General features: G+C 38.6%; 1 protein-coding gene, 1 long non-coding RNA gene and 1 pseudogene across 3 annotated transcripts in view; 2 read left to right on the top strand and 1 right to left on the bottom strand.

Moving 5' to 3' along the window:
• Window positions 1–17,209, top strand: part of nvd (cholesterol 7-desaturase nvd) — a 410,950-nt gene that overhangs the window by 215,813 nt on the left and 177,928 nt on the right. The gene's annotated exons all lie outside the window — the stretch shown is intronic.
• LOC138858929 (uncharacterized) lies at window positions 8,203–10,024 on the top strand (annotated as a pseudogene).
• On the bottom strand, window positions 14,245–15,326 carry LOC138858930 (uncharacterized). Its single transcript, XR_011397958.1, has 2 exons — window positions 15,186–15,326; window positions 14,245–15,119 (listed from the first exon to the last, which is right to left on the bottom strand). It is a non-coding gene; the product is annotated as an uncharacterized lncRNA (long non-coding RNA).

Below are 17,209 nucleotides of genomic sequence, written 5' to 3'. Positions count from 1 at the left end.
TCAGTACACCCACACATCAATGCAACCTTACTGGAAGCAGCAGCATACACCCACACACAGCGGATACTAACACACCATAACTCTACATATTTATCGACAGCGATAGCAGAGAAGGCATTGCAGTGCCGCTTTTTTCCACGGTCGTCCGCCTATTTAATTTTTTTTTTAAATTCGGTTGCACAAATGTAGTTATAATTTTTGCAAAAAATTTTATAACGTTTGTGACGCATCACATTGAAACAACCTTGAAGGACAAAAAAAAATAAATTGCGGCATTTTTTTTCTAATTTAGAATTTTGGAATTTTCACAAATAAGTGAGTGTTTAGTGGCAAAAAAAGATGAGTAGAGAACAAAGCTAAAAAGTGAACATGGTCTTTTGAGCCTAAAAGAAAGGCACTATAGTTTAAAAAAAATTACAAGTAAGGAAGGGCTAAGTTCGGATGTAACCGCACATTTTATACTCTCGCAAAGTCAAATGGTATACTCGTGGCTAAATGAGCTATCTATTATATATTATTCCCAGCAAACATCCCTGCACACGCACCACACACCACTTCCCAAGCAACACTGATAAATTCCAACACACCACAACATTACCATCCACTCCTGAAAACACCACACACCAATACATACAACTTTACACAATTCACCGAAGGATACCAACACACACCACACCTTCAACACACCCACGATCTCACCACTACCCAACGAACAAAAGGGATGGACGATTGGACACGGGTCCCTTTTTTCGATCGATCGCCGTCGTATACGCTCCAGCCGAGTCCTGTTGTGCGCCAACCCGGATATCTATATTTTCATCTCGTTTTTCAAATCATTTTTAAACAACTTTATAGTTTGAAAGACTAAATAAAATTGCAAGTTGGAAAAGCCTTTATTCATTTTTTAACCATATTTGTTCTGTTTCATTTCGGGAGCGTGTGAAAGTGGTGAGTGTTGTGGTGCACTTTAGTACTAAACTATTTATGGTCCTTCGAGCCTCACAGAAAGGCACTATTGGAAAAACAAAAAAAAAAAAAACATAATAACTTACACATATAAAAATATACAAAGTGCGGTGACTAAATAAAATAAAACAAGTAAGGAAGGGCTAAGTTCGGATATAACCGAACATTTTATACTCTCGCAAAGTCAAATAGTATACTCGTTTGAGATTTCTTTGTGGATTGGCTGATATTTTCGGTAGAAGGTCAACTATAGGCACTGGGGTCCACATATTTAGTACTTAGGGGCTTAAACAGTTTTGGTTCGATTTAGACAATTTTTGGCCACAAGGTGGCATACTTTAATCGCATTATTCACGCAAAGTTTTATCCCGATACAGTCAATGTTGCCTGATTTGCATAGTGGAAAGTGAAATAATCAGATGGAATTTAAAATGGTGTTATATGGAAAGTAGGCGTGGTTGTAGTCCGATTTCGCCCATTTTTGTACTGTGACATAGAAACATGAAAAGAACGTTATGCACCGAATTTGGTTGAAATCGGTTAAGCAGATCTCAAGATATGGGTTTTCACCTAAAAGTGGGCTTTGCCACGCCCACTGTCTAATTTTGAACGCGGTTCCTATAAAGTCATCTCATACCATCCCAGAGATAAAATTTAATGACTCTGGCGTGTTTAGTGCTTGATTTATCGCGCTTTTAGTAGTTTTTAACAGTACCGTTATATGGGGAGTGGGCGGAGTTGCCACCCGATTTCAACTATTTTCACACCGTCAATAGAAGTGCTAAAAATATTTGCTTCCAGTGAATTTTGTTATTATAGCGTTAGCGGTTTAGGAGATATGCACATTAAACCTATTAGAGGCGGGACCACGCCCACTTTTTTAAAAAAAATTTTAACTGAAGATGCCCCTCCCTAATGTGATCCTGTGTACCAAATAACAGTCTTGTATCTTATTGCGGAGCTTAGTTATGGCAAGTTATTTGTTTTTGATTAATGGCGTTTTGTGGGCGTGGCAGTGGTCCGATTACGCCCATCTGCAATACCAACCGTCTCACGGTACCATGAAACATGTCTACCAAGTTTCATAAAGATATCTCAATTTTTACTCAAGTTAGAGCTTGCACGGACGGACGGACAGACGGACGGACAGACGGACGGACGGACAGACAGTCACCCGGATTTCAACTCGTCTCTTCATCCTGATCATTTATATATATATAACCCTATATCTAACTCGATTAGTTTTAGGTGATACAAACAACCGTTAGGTGAACAAAACTATTATACTCTGTAGCAACAGGTTGCGAGAGTATAAAAATGTAGTGACGCAAAAAGAACAGAACAAAAGTGGCAAAGCAAACGGGTGCAGTGACATAAAAATATGCATATGTACATACACACATACATACATGTGTGCAAGCAAAATTGTTCAAAAACCCAAAAACACAATTCGGGCGCGAAATATTAAAATACCTAGTAAACATACATAAATACCAACAATTTATACGGGCGCGATTTAAAACAAAAGATAAAAACAAGAGCAACACTCACTAAAACGAGGCACAACTGGAAGTAGAGGAAAAGGAATTGACAACAAAGGAACACACACTCGTACATACATATATTATCCCCTCAAAAAACCCTTGAGGGAGCATAAAGTGAGTCGTATCTTCTCCTATTTCATTTCGTCATGCATTTATGTATGTTAAAGGTTACAGTTGATTAGTAAACATAAAACTGTAACAAAAAAAAAAAAAAAAAAAAAAAAAAAAAATATACTTACTTTAATATAAGTACATATAAACATAATTGCGTAAGGGATAATACCTGCACATTATTCACTTAGCTTTCGCGCTCTCTTCGCAGTGCGAACATACGTATTTATACATACGGCATATAATCTATGCCTATGCTTATATACCCTATATACATTGGGTCAATTACACATTGAAAATTTACAATATAAAAAGTTGTAAAATTGCATGAAAAATAAAACAATAAACGTTGTGGAAAAATTAACACTACTACAACTGCTTGTAGATATAAAAAAATTAAAAATAATAAATAATTTATTAAAAACAAAAATAAACATATTTTTAAAGTCCACATTGGCATACACCCCGCAATACCCCTTGTAACAAACAAGCAGGATTGCGTACATAAAAAACTAAAAGCACATTGATCTCTTCAACGAGCTCTCAATTGCATTAGCAAATATACATACATACGCACAAACAATCCGTGCATACTTATGTACAAAGTGTATTGATCTCTTCAACGAGCTCTCAATTTCACGAGCACATAAATATATATGTACACACAAGTCCGTGTATTAGGGTGTACCTAAATACACCATCATAAGGACATAAAAAATATTATTGATTTAAAGTGCGATTTTTATCAATTAAATTAAATAAAGCAATATATTCAAAAAGTAAATTCAGTTTACACTGAAAAAATAAATAAAAGGTTATATTAATAATTCACTGAAACATTATATAAATAACATAACAAAAATGGTTAATGGCGACAAAAGTCAAACTACACCTGTAGGAGCTACACGCTCAAAACAGTTTGTCAAATTCATTTCTGAGAGTGACAGATTAACACGATACTGCACTCGATTTTCAACTTCACCGATTCAAGACATCTCTGAATCGTTATTGGAAATAAAAAAAAAAAAATATTGACAATTTTTGGACTCGTTTCCAAACGGCTCATGACGCCATAGTAGATTATGACAATTCAGATCTACCACACGATTTTAAATCATCGGCTTACGCACTATACGAAAACTGCTTAGACCAGTACGAAGCTACAAAAGCTATGATCTCCGATCAATTAAAGCTAATAAAAGCTATTGCACCTACTCCACATCCGAGAGTAGAGCTGCCACAAGTACAAAATCAAGAGGCAAGTTCAGGCATCCATCTCGAGGTGCCCGCATGTGACACAGAAATATTTTATGGAGGTTATGAAGAATGGCCGTCCTTCCGGGACATGTTCACTGCCGCTTACATCAACCATCCAAAATTATCAAAAGCGCAAAAATTGTATCAGCGTAATAGTCAAACAGTTCGCACTTAATGACGACAATTTCAATTTGGCTTGGGAAGCTCTAAAAGCAAGATATGAAAATAAAAGAATATTGGTCGATAACCAAGTAACTACACTAATAACCTTGCCTAAGATTCAAAAAGAAACCAGTGAAGAGTTTATAAGACTACAATCCACTGTTTCAAACTGTTTGTCGGTTTTATCGACACAAAATATTCCCACAGACAGCTGGGACCCTATACTGGTAAACATATGCACTGCCGCATTACCAGAAAAATTGTTACTTTTATGGGAGCAATCGCTCTCATCACGAAAGAAATGCTCCACGTGGCAACAAATGAAAGACTTTCTTACTACCCAGTACGAAATCGCTGAAAGGGTAGACAAAAAGCTAATTAAAACAAAAAATGTACAACACGACCAAAAAAGAAGCTTCAATAGACCCCAAGCTAGTAGCAAAAATAAATTAAACAGAAGCTTTTACAAATCTCAATCGTTCACATCCGAACAAAATAATCATACGTCATGCGAACTATGCACGAGAGGGCATAAACTACAATCTTGCGAGAAATTCAAAAAATTAAAAATTATAGAAAGAAACTATTTCGTGAGATCAAAAAAATTATGTACAAATTGCTTGTCACATGCGCATACATATAAAAATTGCAAAAGCAAATTCAATTGCCTATATTGTCACAAAAGACACCACTCAATGCTTCATTACAGCAAATTTCCCATATCACCCCAAAGAAGCGCTTATACAAAAAGAACCACAGGTTTAGTGGTAACAACAACTCCCAAAAACCGAAATCCCAAAAATTGCCAAAAGACACCATGTTGCTCAAAGGCACAAAAAACTCAAACGCTACACAGCGAAATACAAAATAGGGTATTACTACCCACAGCAGTCATCTCCATCAAACACCGAGGAGAACTGTTTAAACTTAGGGCCTTAATAGACCAAGGATCACAACGATCTTTCATAGCGTCTAGGGCTCAAAATAGGCTACAACTGCCAACAAAACAAGCTAACTTTGAAATTACAGGAATGGGCGGAAGAGTAGTTCAAAACTCTAATAAAATCTGCCCCATTACCTTAATTTCCCCCCAAGCGGATAAGCACATACAAGCAGAAGCTATAGTCTTACCGCAACTTACAAATATGCTTCCAAGCTATCACATAAATAGCAAGCATTGGCAAAAGGTTTCACACCTAAAGCTAGCAGGTCCCAACTGCAACACTCCCGCTCAAATAGACCTTCTATTAGGCAGCGATCTCATACCACAGATAATACTCGAAGGTATTGAGAAAATTTCAAATACACTTCTGGCACAAAATACTATTTTTGGGTGGATCCTAAGTGGACTAGTTTCGGAACCAGTTACCACCATGACCACTCAGGTTGAGGAAATCTCAAACGAATACCTCAATTCACAATTGAAAAAATTTTGGGAGTTAGAAGAACTCCCCCCCATATCAATCACAACCCCTGAAGATCAGTATTGTGAAGACTTTTACAAAGCCACAACTACTAGATCAGATAATGGTCGGTATGTCGTACGACTACCACTAAAACAACAATTTCCTAACACAATCGCCTTAGGTCACTCTCGCACCTCTGCTATACAGCAGTTTTTAAGTATGGAAAAAAACTTACTTAAAAAAGGTGAGCTTAAGCCAGAATACGATGGCGTGTTGGAAGAATACCTCCATTTAAACCACATGGAGGAAGTAAGCCCATGCGAAAAAATCACAAATGGCAAATATCACTCATTTTACTTGCCTCATCACGCAGTAGTAAAGCCAGACAAAAAAACAACTAAAGTAAGAGTTGTTTTTAATGCATCAAGATCTACTAGCTCGGGGAATTCCCTAAATGATATTCTATTTACGGGACCCACGCTCCAACCAGATTTAATGCTACTAATTTTAAATTGGCGTATATTCAAATACGTATTTAACGGAGACGTCGAAAAAATGTATAGACAAATAGTCGTACATAAAGACGATCAAGATTTTCAGCGAATTATTTTCCGAAAATCTCCCAATAGTCCACTCCGCGACTATAAATTAAAAACAGTTACCTTTGGCGTCAACTGTGCCCCATATTTAGCCATTCGAACACTGCACGAATTGGCAGAAAACACCAAGTCAGAGTTTCCTCTGGCAACCCAGGTGTTAAAAACACAAACGTATGTAGACGATATTCTGTCTGGAAATCACAGTCTTCCACAAGCATACGAGTCACTAGCACAAGTGACACAAGCCCTCAAAACCGCAGGGTTTCCGTTAAAAAAGATAACGGCGAACCACCCTAATATCTTAAAGGACATACCTAAAGAAAATCTGTTGAACACTAATTTCCTTAAATTCGAAAAGGAAAGTACAACAAAAACTTTGGGGATCCAATGGAATGCGATATCTGACCAGTTTTCATACACTACAGAGTCAATATCTGCATTATCTGCCATAACAAAGCGGCAAATTCTATCCTCTGTGGCGAAACTTTTCGACCCCGCAGGATGGCTTTCGCCAGTTATGATACAAGCCAAAATTCTAATACAAGAATTATGGTTAGATGGAACCGACTGGGACGAACAAGTAAAACCACTGCGTTTAGAAAAGTGGTCCCAGTTTGCGAGCAATCTACATGATATCTCACAGATACAAATCCCACGATGGGTAAATTATGCCCCAGAGCACAAAGTCGAACTACACGGCTTCTGTGACGCTTCTGAAAAGGCATATTGCGCAACTATATATGTTCGCACACAAAGCGACAATGCGACCACATGCCACTTACTAGTAGCAAAAGCAAAAGTGGCTCCTTTAAAAACAATAAGTCTACCACGACTTGAATTATGTGGAGCGCTACTACTAGCCAAACTCGTGTCCATCGTACAAACGCATTTAAACATGGCACAATACAAACTATATCTGTGGTCCGATTCTGAAATCGTACTCGCCTGGTTAGAAAAACCACCACATGCATGGAAGACGTATATTTCCAATCGAACGTCTCAAATTCTTGACCTAGTAGGATCAGCCACTTGGCGACATGTAGCCAGTGCTGACAATCCTGCTGATCTAGGTATAAGAGGATGCAAACCCCTGCATCTTGCCACCACCACCCTCTGGTGGAATGGCCCCCGATGGTTAACAGAATCTTCCGATTCTTGGCCACAATCGCCCATGCGCAATATAATTGCCCCAGAAAGTCGAAAAATCGACTCCTTTCATGCAACATCGGATGATACTGACATCCTTGAGCGATTCTCATCGTTCCCCCGAGCCCTCAGAGTAGTTGCATACATGATCAAATTTATAGAGCAGCTCAAAAAGCAAAAGGCGCTCTTATCGCATCTACGCAAACGAGCTACTTCAGCCGAGAAATATCATTGCTAAAAGATTCGAAGCCAATCGATAAAAAGAGCTCACTTTTAGTACTAAATCCATTTCTGGACACAAAGGGTTTGCTTCGTGCGAATGGTCGGCTTGTCAACTCCAGCCTGACATACAACGAACGACATCCTATAATCATACCAGAAAAAGCACGGCTTGCCACATTATATCTGCATTATGTCCACATACTGATGCTAAACGCTGAGCACCGCCTCATGCAACAAATAGTCCGCCAAGAGTTTTATATTCCCCGTCTTAAGCCTCAAATAAAGAAGTGCATTTACATGTGCAAAGTTTGCACAACGTACAAGCAAAAAATGCGAACGCAGATAATGGCAGCACTTCCACCTGAACGCTGCAACTTTGCTCTGCCCTTCACAACAACAGGTGTCGATTTTGCTGGGCCTTTCCAGATAAAGGCTTCAATGTTAAGATCTCCCACTTTAATGAAAGGCTATGTGGCAGTTTTTGTTTGTTTTACGACAAAAGCTGTTCACCTTGAGCTATGTACAAATCTGACGACAGAGGCTTTTCTCGCGGCATTCGCTCGCTTCGTCGGACGGCGTGGTTTTCCTTCAAAAATTATGAGTGACAACGGCAAAACGTTTATTGGAGCCAAAAGAGCCACTGAGAAACAGTTTGTGGACTTTATCCAACAAGTCTCACCTGAGATTGTACAGAAGTACGCACCCCAAGGCATTAATTGGCAGTTCATCCCCCCAAGCGCTCCTCATATGGGTGGTTTATGGGAATCAGCTGTAAAAAGCTTCAAATCCAACTTCAAAAAAGTAGCTGGAAACTACAAGTTTAATTATGAAGAATTCTCGACCTTATTAATTCGAATTGAAGCCGTACTCAATTCACGGCCAATCACAATCCTCTCGCAAGATCCCTCCGATTTCACCGCCCTAACTCCTGGGCATTTTCTCAAAGGAGCACCCATTCTGGCCATACCTGAGCCAGACGTGGAGTCGCTATCCTTATTAAACCGATGGGAAAGAATCAAAATTCTCCATCACAATTTTAGTCGCCGCTGGAAAGAAGATTATCTAAAGGACCTCCACAAGAGGTACCGCTGGAAAGCTCCAGAAAAGGCGCCGAAGCTTGGAGATTGCGTGCTAGTACACGATGATTGTCTCCCCCCTACCGAATGGCGGCTTGGTCGCATAGAAAAGCTACATTATGGCTCCGACGGTCATATAAGAGTAGTTGATCTCCGTACCCAAAGCGGAACGCTTACCAGACCGCTCGTGAAGCTGTGCTTTCTACCTACCGCAGATATAAACGAAAAAGCAAATGATAAACGATAAACCGATCATAATCCCGAAAACGCAATTCATAACCGTTTCAATAAATCGACTAAAAAACACGAAAAGACAATAACTCGCAAACTCGACAACAATCCGTATATATAAGTATATAAGTATATAAACTAACGAGTCGATCAATATGACGACCCTCTCATGCTACCAAGAGTTGTAGAATGCCAATTTCAACTTATATCTTAAAACTTTATAAAGCCCAATAATCTTTTCTACATAGATAACTATGGACGCAGATGCACCTATGCCAACGCCTGCTATTCGGTCGGCTATCAATGTGCCGCGACCTGGGGTTACTCCAGCGCCCCAATCTGTAACTGCAACCGCTCCTACAGCCGCTCCTCGAAGTAGCGCGCGACCGTCACCCACAGCAAACAGGGAACCGCAGCGCGTCCGGTGCATCATTTGCCGCCGCCCTCACCGACTACAACACTGCAACATTTTTAGAGGCATGCAACCGATGCAACGCCAGCAAATTGCCCAGGCTCATGGGCATTGTCTCAATTGCTTGACAGCGGCACATAACACACAGGAGTGCACGTCCGTCAATCTGTGCCAAATATGCGGCAGGTTGCATCATACGTTGCTCCATCGCAACCCGAGACGTGACATCGGTCGGCCGCCTGCCCCGCGCAGCCGCCCTCCAAGTAGACAACCACTATCTACTCGGGCAATACAGCATCGACGACCAGCAGCCCCTCCTGTGTCCCGATTAAGGAGCCACCGAAACGAAGCACCAATGATGCGCCGGCACTCTAGGCCGCAATATCGCCGCTCTACGGGACTGAGCAACATTGTAGCAACGCTGCAACAGCTGCAACGACTCTTAGGCTAAACATTCGCCTAGGGGGGCCGGGATGGCTAAATGAGCTATCTATTATATATTATTCCCAGCAAACATCCCTGCACACGCACCACTTCACAAGCAACACTGATAAATTCCAACACACCACAACATTACCATCCACTCCTGAAAACACCACACACCAATACATACAACTTTACACAATTCACCGAGGGATACCAACACACACCACACCTTCAACACACCCACGATCTCACCACTACCCAACGAACAAAAGGGATGGACGATTGGACACGGGTCCCTTTTTTCGATCGATCGCCGTCGTATACGCTTCAGCCGAGTCCTGTTGTGCGCCAACCCGGATATCTATATTTTCATCTCGTTTTTCAAATCATTTTTAAACAACTTTATAGTTTGAAAGACTAAATAAAATTGCAAGTTGGAAAAGCCTTTATTCATTTTTTAACCATATTTGTTCTGTTTCATTTCGGGAGCGTGTGAAAGTGGTGAGTGTTGTGGTGCACTTTAGTACTAAACTATTTAACTCGTTTGAAATTTCTTTGTGGATTGACTGATATTTTCGGTAGAAGGTCAACTATAGGCACTGGGGTCCACATATTTAGTACTTAGGGGCTTGAATAGTTTTGGTTCGCTTTAGACAATTTTTGGTCACAAGGTGGCATACTTTAAACGTATTATTCACGCAAAGTTTTACCCCGATATAACCATTGTTGCTTGATATGCATAGTGGATAGTAAAAGAATCAGACGGAATTGAAAATGGTGTTATATGGGAAATAGGCGTGGTTAAACAAGTATCACCTGAAATTGTTCAGAAGTATGCTCCCCAAGGCATTAATTGGCAGTTTGTCCCCCAAGAGCTCCTCATATGGGTGGTTTATGGGAATCAGCTGTAAAAAGCTTCAAATCCCACTTCAAAAAACACACCAGCTGCAACCCGCCCCCTAATAGGTTTAATCTGCATATCTCCTAAACCGCTAAATCTATTATAACTAAACTGGGAACAAATGCTTTAGCACCATGGTATGAAAATGGGTGAAATCGGGTGACAGCCCCGCCCACTCCTCATATAAAACTACTAAAAGCGAGATAAATCAAGCACTAAACACGCCAGAGACATTAAATTTTATCTCTGGGATGGTATGAGCTGACTTTATAGGAACCGCGTTCAAAATTAGACAGTGGGCGTGACACCGCCCACTTTTAGGTGAAAACCCCTATCTTGGGATCTGCTTAACCGATTTCAATGTTATAGTGCGAAAATGTTCAAAATCGGATTACAACCACGCCTATTTCCCATATAACACCATTTTCAATTCCATCTGATTCTTTCACTTTCCACTATGCATATCAAGCAACAAAGATTATATCGGGGTAAAACTTTGCGTGAGTAATACGTATGCCACCTTGTGACCAAAAATTCTCTAAATCGAACCAAAACTGTTCAAGCCCCTAGGTACTGAATATGTGGACCCCAGTACCTATAGTTGACTTTTTACCGTAAATATCGGCCATTGCGTAAGATATATAATTGAAATTCATATAATAGAATAAATAAATGAAACTATCGATAATAGTATGTCTTTGTTTCAAAAATGGGTTGAATCGGATCAATAGTTCTTGTAGCCCTCATATATCTAATATAAATATTTTTGAACTTCCGCGTGACTTTATACCGCATATGTAAGTTATCTCAATGAAAATGAGAGAGCGTGTTTTACTCATAACAAGATCAAATCGGGTGAAAATTTTCCTTAGCCCCCATGTAACTAATATCAGGATTTTCGAACATTCGCCTGACTTTACTCCATTTGATTGGTGATGGTATGTGAGGTACCTTAATGAAACAGTGGGAGCATTTTATTAGTCTGTGGCATGTTAGTAGTATGTGGTATTGGAAAAAGTAAATAAAATCGGGTTAATACTGCCCTCAAATTCCATATACTACTTATAATGCTTTTCGTTATTCTAACCAGTTTTATGCCGAATATGTCGGTCAGTGAGTATTAATATTTTTTTTTACATATAAAATTGCTTCAAAATATGTTCTCGAGTATAGCTGAGCAATGTCAAAATTAATATATTTCTCTATCCCCAGTATAAACATATATGATTTCCGTCTTTCCACCTGACTTCACACCGTTCCGGTTGATCAACGTGATATTTTAACGAAATTAAGTGGAAAAGATTTCTTAAAAATTATGTGGTTTGATGCTGAATTAGAATGAAATTAGTATATACTAAGTCTAAACCTCCCACCTTCATATAATGAATTCCGATTCTCTGGTTGACGTTTGCCACCTAAGCTTATAATATAAAATTTAGCCATTTTGGTGGAGTTAATATCACATTCATACTTATGTATATCTCACTTCAAGCTATAAAACTGAGACTAAGTTTATGGCCTTTAATATAAGTCAAGAAGATATAAAATTTCATTGTAATTTAATCACGATATCATTTAATAATGGATGTTGAATTCAACATTTTTTAATATACGGTTTGGAGGAATTTTCTGGTCTTTGATTTTCCCAGCTCACATGTACTACTTATGGTATAATTTTTTTCGTCAATTTGATAAGTTAATGAAATTAAATGGACAGTTTTTCTTAAAAATAATGTGGTTTATCGCTGCATATGAATGAAATTGGTCTATACTTTGTTTGAACCTTATAACCCTAATATACTGATTTCCGCTCCTCTGGTACAACAGCCACCTCATATACCCCACATATTAAATCTAACCCCTTTGGTTCAGTTTATATCACCTATACCATGTTTAAGTTAAATAGCTTCTTTTTATAAAAGTTAACATTTCGGCGAAAAAAATAGTATTGACACAAAATAAATCTATGATCAATAACATAAGTTAATAAGATACCAAATAATAATCGAGTAATGAATGTTGAATTCTTTCGCAACATTTTTATACTTTCACAACATGTTGCAACAGAGTATAGTTTTGTTCACCAAAGAGTTGTTTGCATCACCTAAAGTGATAGATATAGATTTCTATATACATATATTTCTTCTAATATTTGGTGATAATCAGTGGTTAGGTATATTTTCTCAGCCATCATGTTGAACTTATTATAAAATATACCAGTCAACAATGCTAAAAAAGTTTCTTAGAGTGCTGGACTTTGTATAGAGCAAAACAATCTTTCTAGAAAAAATTGCATGAAATAAATATTAGTAATGTAGTATCAAAAGGGCTAAAGACCCTTTTTATGTGGTTATAGATAAACTGCGACCATCGGTTTACATGCTACTGTCTATTATTTCAGTTTTGCGACACATTTTAATATGAAGGTCATGAGGTGAACTGTAAACTCAAGAAAATTACACTTTTACCTAGAGCCGTTGGCAGCTTATGAAAGATTTAGATATTAAGACAAAAAGAAGAAAATCTACATATCTGCTCTACATATGTGTATACCATACTTAATTATATGTAAGTTATTGTTTATTTCGCCTTCATGGGTAGACCCTTCAAAATAGGTACCATAGATCCCCCTGTTTTAGAAAGCGTTTAACAAAAGTAATTTGCGGAGGGATTTTCCGAGAACTTAATTTCAATATAACGAAATAAACTACTAATTTCTAAAATATAAATATAAGTAAATATTATGTATTACTAGCAAACCTGGCGAACCCCGTTTCGCCACCAGATGGCTTTGTTTTATGTAATATTTCGTTTGGTGATTAAAAGATGAAGAACATTTTTTTTTTGTTTTATATTTGGAAAGGAAAAATTTTATTTCATTTGAAATGAAAAATGAAGTGTTATTTAGTTGAACTTCTCTAAGTAAATGAAAGTGGATCCAAAGTAAAAACTGAATCGAAGCGTTATACGTGTCCGCAAATTATCCGTTTCATTGAAGTGCTCTTTGGAAAACCACATTTTTTGTTTTTTGGTCTGACGTTAACACAAACAAAGCGGATGGTTTCCCAACTCGTGAACACGCAACGTATAACTGCCCATGTGAAAAACAATGATTTTCTAAATTTATCCCGCAAACACTAAGCGATTGGCCATGCGACTTGTTAATTGTCATTGCGAACGCAAGGCGAACTGGAAATTGCAATCGTTTGAAGTCAAACGGAAGATCAGTCGAAATATATACATTTTCACCTGCGTACTTTCCGTTAATAATGGTTGCTTCAATCAAATTCGGCATAAGTCTTTTTACCGAAAATCGAGTACCGTTGCAAAGTCGCGGCGGATTCAAATTACGCAATATCATAATAACTGTACCAACTTTGAGTTGCAAGTTATATGGTGGAAATCCTGGTAACTCCAGAGAGTTCAAAAACTCCGTTGGATAATTTACTACATCATCGGGATTTGTTATGGAATCAACGGAATTGTATGTCACCAAATCGCCAGCAATTTTTGATTGAATGGTGAAACTCAGTGCCTGTGCATCATTATTCTTTGCGGCAAGAATTGCTCGTTGACTTAACCAAGCATAATTCTGATAATTCGCACTAATGGTTTGGAAAACATTTTCAAAAATAGCTAATTGAGAGTCTACAAATCGGCAAAAGTCGTTGGTAAGAGTAATTAATCCAGATGTCGCATCAACTCTGACTTTTCCATTTCCAACAGCTAACAATTGTTTGGAAAATTGTGCAGCAATTCGATCATTTTGAAGTTGAACTCTCATATTAGTGGTCCATAAAGGTGATGCCTTCAGGCAAGCATTCAATTCATCTGCAGCCGTTCCACGGGGAATTACTGGCAACGTCTGCCTGTCAACAATAATTGCAGCAACATCATTAACGGTGGGTGCATTGAATCTTCGCACATGTTTACCTGTTGGGGTACAATCAGCATTTTGACAAATTTGTGCGTATCCGATGGCATTCGTTCCAATGCTGTTTTGAACATATTAACCACAGCATTATTAGCGTGAAAAAATGCTTGCAACTGTTCAATAATTCGTCTCTTTAACTGTTGTGTTCCCTGTATATTGCACCGCTCATTCAGCTGATCGACCATCGACGAAATGAAATATATTTGCAGAAATTTATGCGGTTCATCTGGTGTTGGCACCATTGAACCATGCAAATGATATATTTGTCCTTGTATCTGTAATTGCAAACAATCATTTGTTGAAGAATACGGTGTAACTTATGATCGTGTGATGGTGTTTTTTTTGTCATGCGAAAGCAGTTATTGTATTCAAGGATGTGTTGAAGAAAATGGCTGGAATCGGGATCACTTCCATCGAACAATGGTTTCAGTGGCTGTGGTGGTGTAAGTAATGGATCCAGTTTGACTTTTCCACTTGCGCAGCACAATCCAGCCGTTTCTCTTTTGAACTTTAACGCATTGCAATATCGGCATATAGTCGTCATTGGTCCAATATCTAAGTTTGCATCATCACTGTAGTTCGCAGTGGGATCAGATTGGAATGCCAAGCGATTGTATGATGCCAATGATCTTCGTGTGCTCACGCGTTGTCTCAATCACACGTGTTGCTGGCTTGCATGCTTGTGCGGCGGCCGATGTTGGCACGTCGTCCTCTAGGCATTTTGGGCTATGGATAGAGTGGTGAATTTAACCTCAAATGCACGCTCCACATAATTTATACAGTTCAACTTACCACCTTAAAGACAAATGCCTGTTGTTGAAATTGAATAAAAATTTGCACAATACACGTGATTGATTTGATGGTTTCCAATTGAAATGTTAGTTCCAATTGTAATGAACGAATAACTTATTTTTCACAATTTCACAGTGAACACAATACCGGTTTGTCACATAAAATTAATTGAGCAGAGAACAATGAGTAGCTGTCAAACAATGTATCACGCACCGGCGCCATCTACTTAAAATATTGGTTTGTAGTACATGCTATGTATCAGAGATGGCGCTGTAGTGAAAAAAGATTTTTCCGCCTTTCTGTTAAAATATTTCCTGAATTTTCTTTGCTATAAACCTCACGGAGCCCGAGACCTTTCCAACGAATACAAAACCGTGGAAATCGGTTCGTGCGTTCTGGAGTTATAGCGTCAGGAAGGAAAACCCGACTTATTTTTATATAATAGATTATGTTAGAGAATAGCTAAGTAATATAATATATAGGTATACAAAAGTACGTAAGCTGTACCAACATGTTGCAAGAGTATAATAAGTACACTGTGTTTGTAGTTTCAGTTTCACTATATGTCTTTACAAGCAAAGTACTTTATTCAAACTAATTTTAGTGTATTACACTGTACAGTGTATAGTGACGAGCAATAGCATAGCAAGGACTTACAAGCAATTACAGTGAAAGAGAGCAGCACCTAGGATCCAACTTTTAACACCCGGACGGACTGAATTATATAAGTATTATCTAAAAGTATTTTATATATTAATCCATTTATTATTAATTAATTATGCCTAGATTAAGTAGAAAATCTATATTACCAAGTCGTCTTCAGAATAGAAGACGTATGAGAGTTCTTCGTGCAAACTCTTTATATAGAGATAGTGAGCAGTCACAAAATACTGTAAGTCACGCTAATCGTAAATTAGATTCCGATGTACGTCTGTCCGAACAAATTATCAATACAAATCAACATAGAACCAGGCGGGAAAATCCGCAATTTCGCTCTGAAGAGCAAATAAGAGATACTCGAGGTCATAGGTCTCGGCGTGAAGACCCCGAGGTTCGATCTGTTGAGCAAGTTGCAAATACTGTTCAACATAGAACAAGGCGGCATGATCCCCAAATTCGCTCTGAAGAGCAAATAAGAAATACTCGAGGTCATAGGTCTCGGCGTGAAGAAACCGAGGTTCGATCTGTTGAGCAAATTGCAAATACTGTTCAACATAGAACAAGGCGATAAGATCCGCAAATTCGCTCTGAAGAGCAAATAAGAGATACTCGAGGTCATAGGTCTCGGCGTGAAGACCCGGAGGTTCGATCTGTTGAGCAAGTTGCAAATACTGTTCAACATAGAACAAGGCGGCAAGATCCCTAAATTCGCTCAGAAGAGCAAATAAGAAATCCTCGAGGTCATAGATCTCGGCGTGAAGACCCCGAGGTTCAATCTGTTGAGCAAGTTGCAAATACTGTTCAACATAGAACAAGGCGGCAAGATCCCCAAATTCGCTCTGAAGAGCAAATAAGAAATACTCGAGATCATAGGTCTCGGCGTGAAGACCCCGAGGTTCGATCTGTTGAGTAAATTGCAAATACTGTTCAACATAGAACAAGGCGGCAAGATCCGCAAATTCGCTCTGAAGGGCAAATAAGAAATACTCGAGGTCATAGATCTCGTCGAGAAAATCCTGAGGTACGTTATGATGAACAAAGTAGGAACACTAGGGATGATTGATGATGAGAACTTCGCGCAAGAAATCCTGAGTATAGGAATTTAGAGCGCATTCGTGATCAAATGCAAAGAGAACATGCAAGAAGAAATCCTTAAATAAGGAGAGAGGAGCGTGATAGAGGAACACAACGTCGACAGCTTAGTAGGAGGGGTATGAGGGAAGAAATTTTGAATCAGAGACGTCTTAGACAAGGTCAAGTTCGCCTTCGTAGAGATAACCCACTCAATAGACAAATTGAAAACCAAAGGCAGTCCCAACGAATACGATTAACGAGAGAAAATAATGTTATAGAAACTGATAATA

This window comes from Bactrocera oleae, chromosome 2 (assembly GCF_042242935.1).
Source record: "Bactrocera oleae isolate idBacOlea1 chromosome 2, idBacOlea1, whole genome shotgun sequence".
NCBI lineage: Eukaryota > Metazoa > Arthropoda > Insecta > Diptera > Tephritidae > Bactrocera > Bactrocera oleae.
The sequence above is the reverse complement of the archived record's forward strand: the minus strand, read 5'-3'. Positions and strand labels throughout refer to the sequence as shown.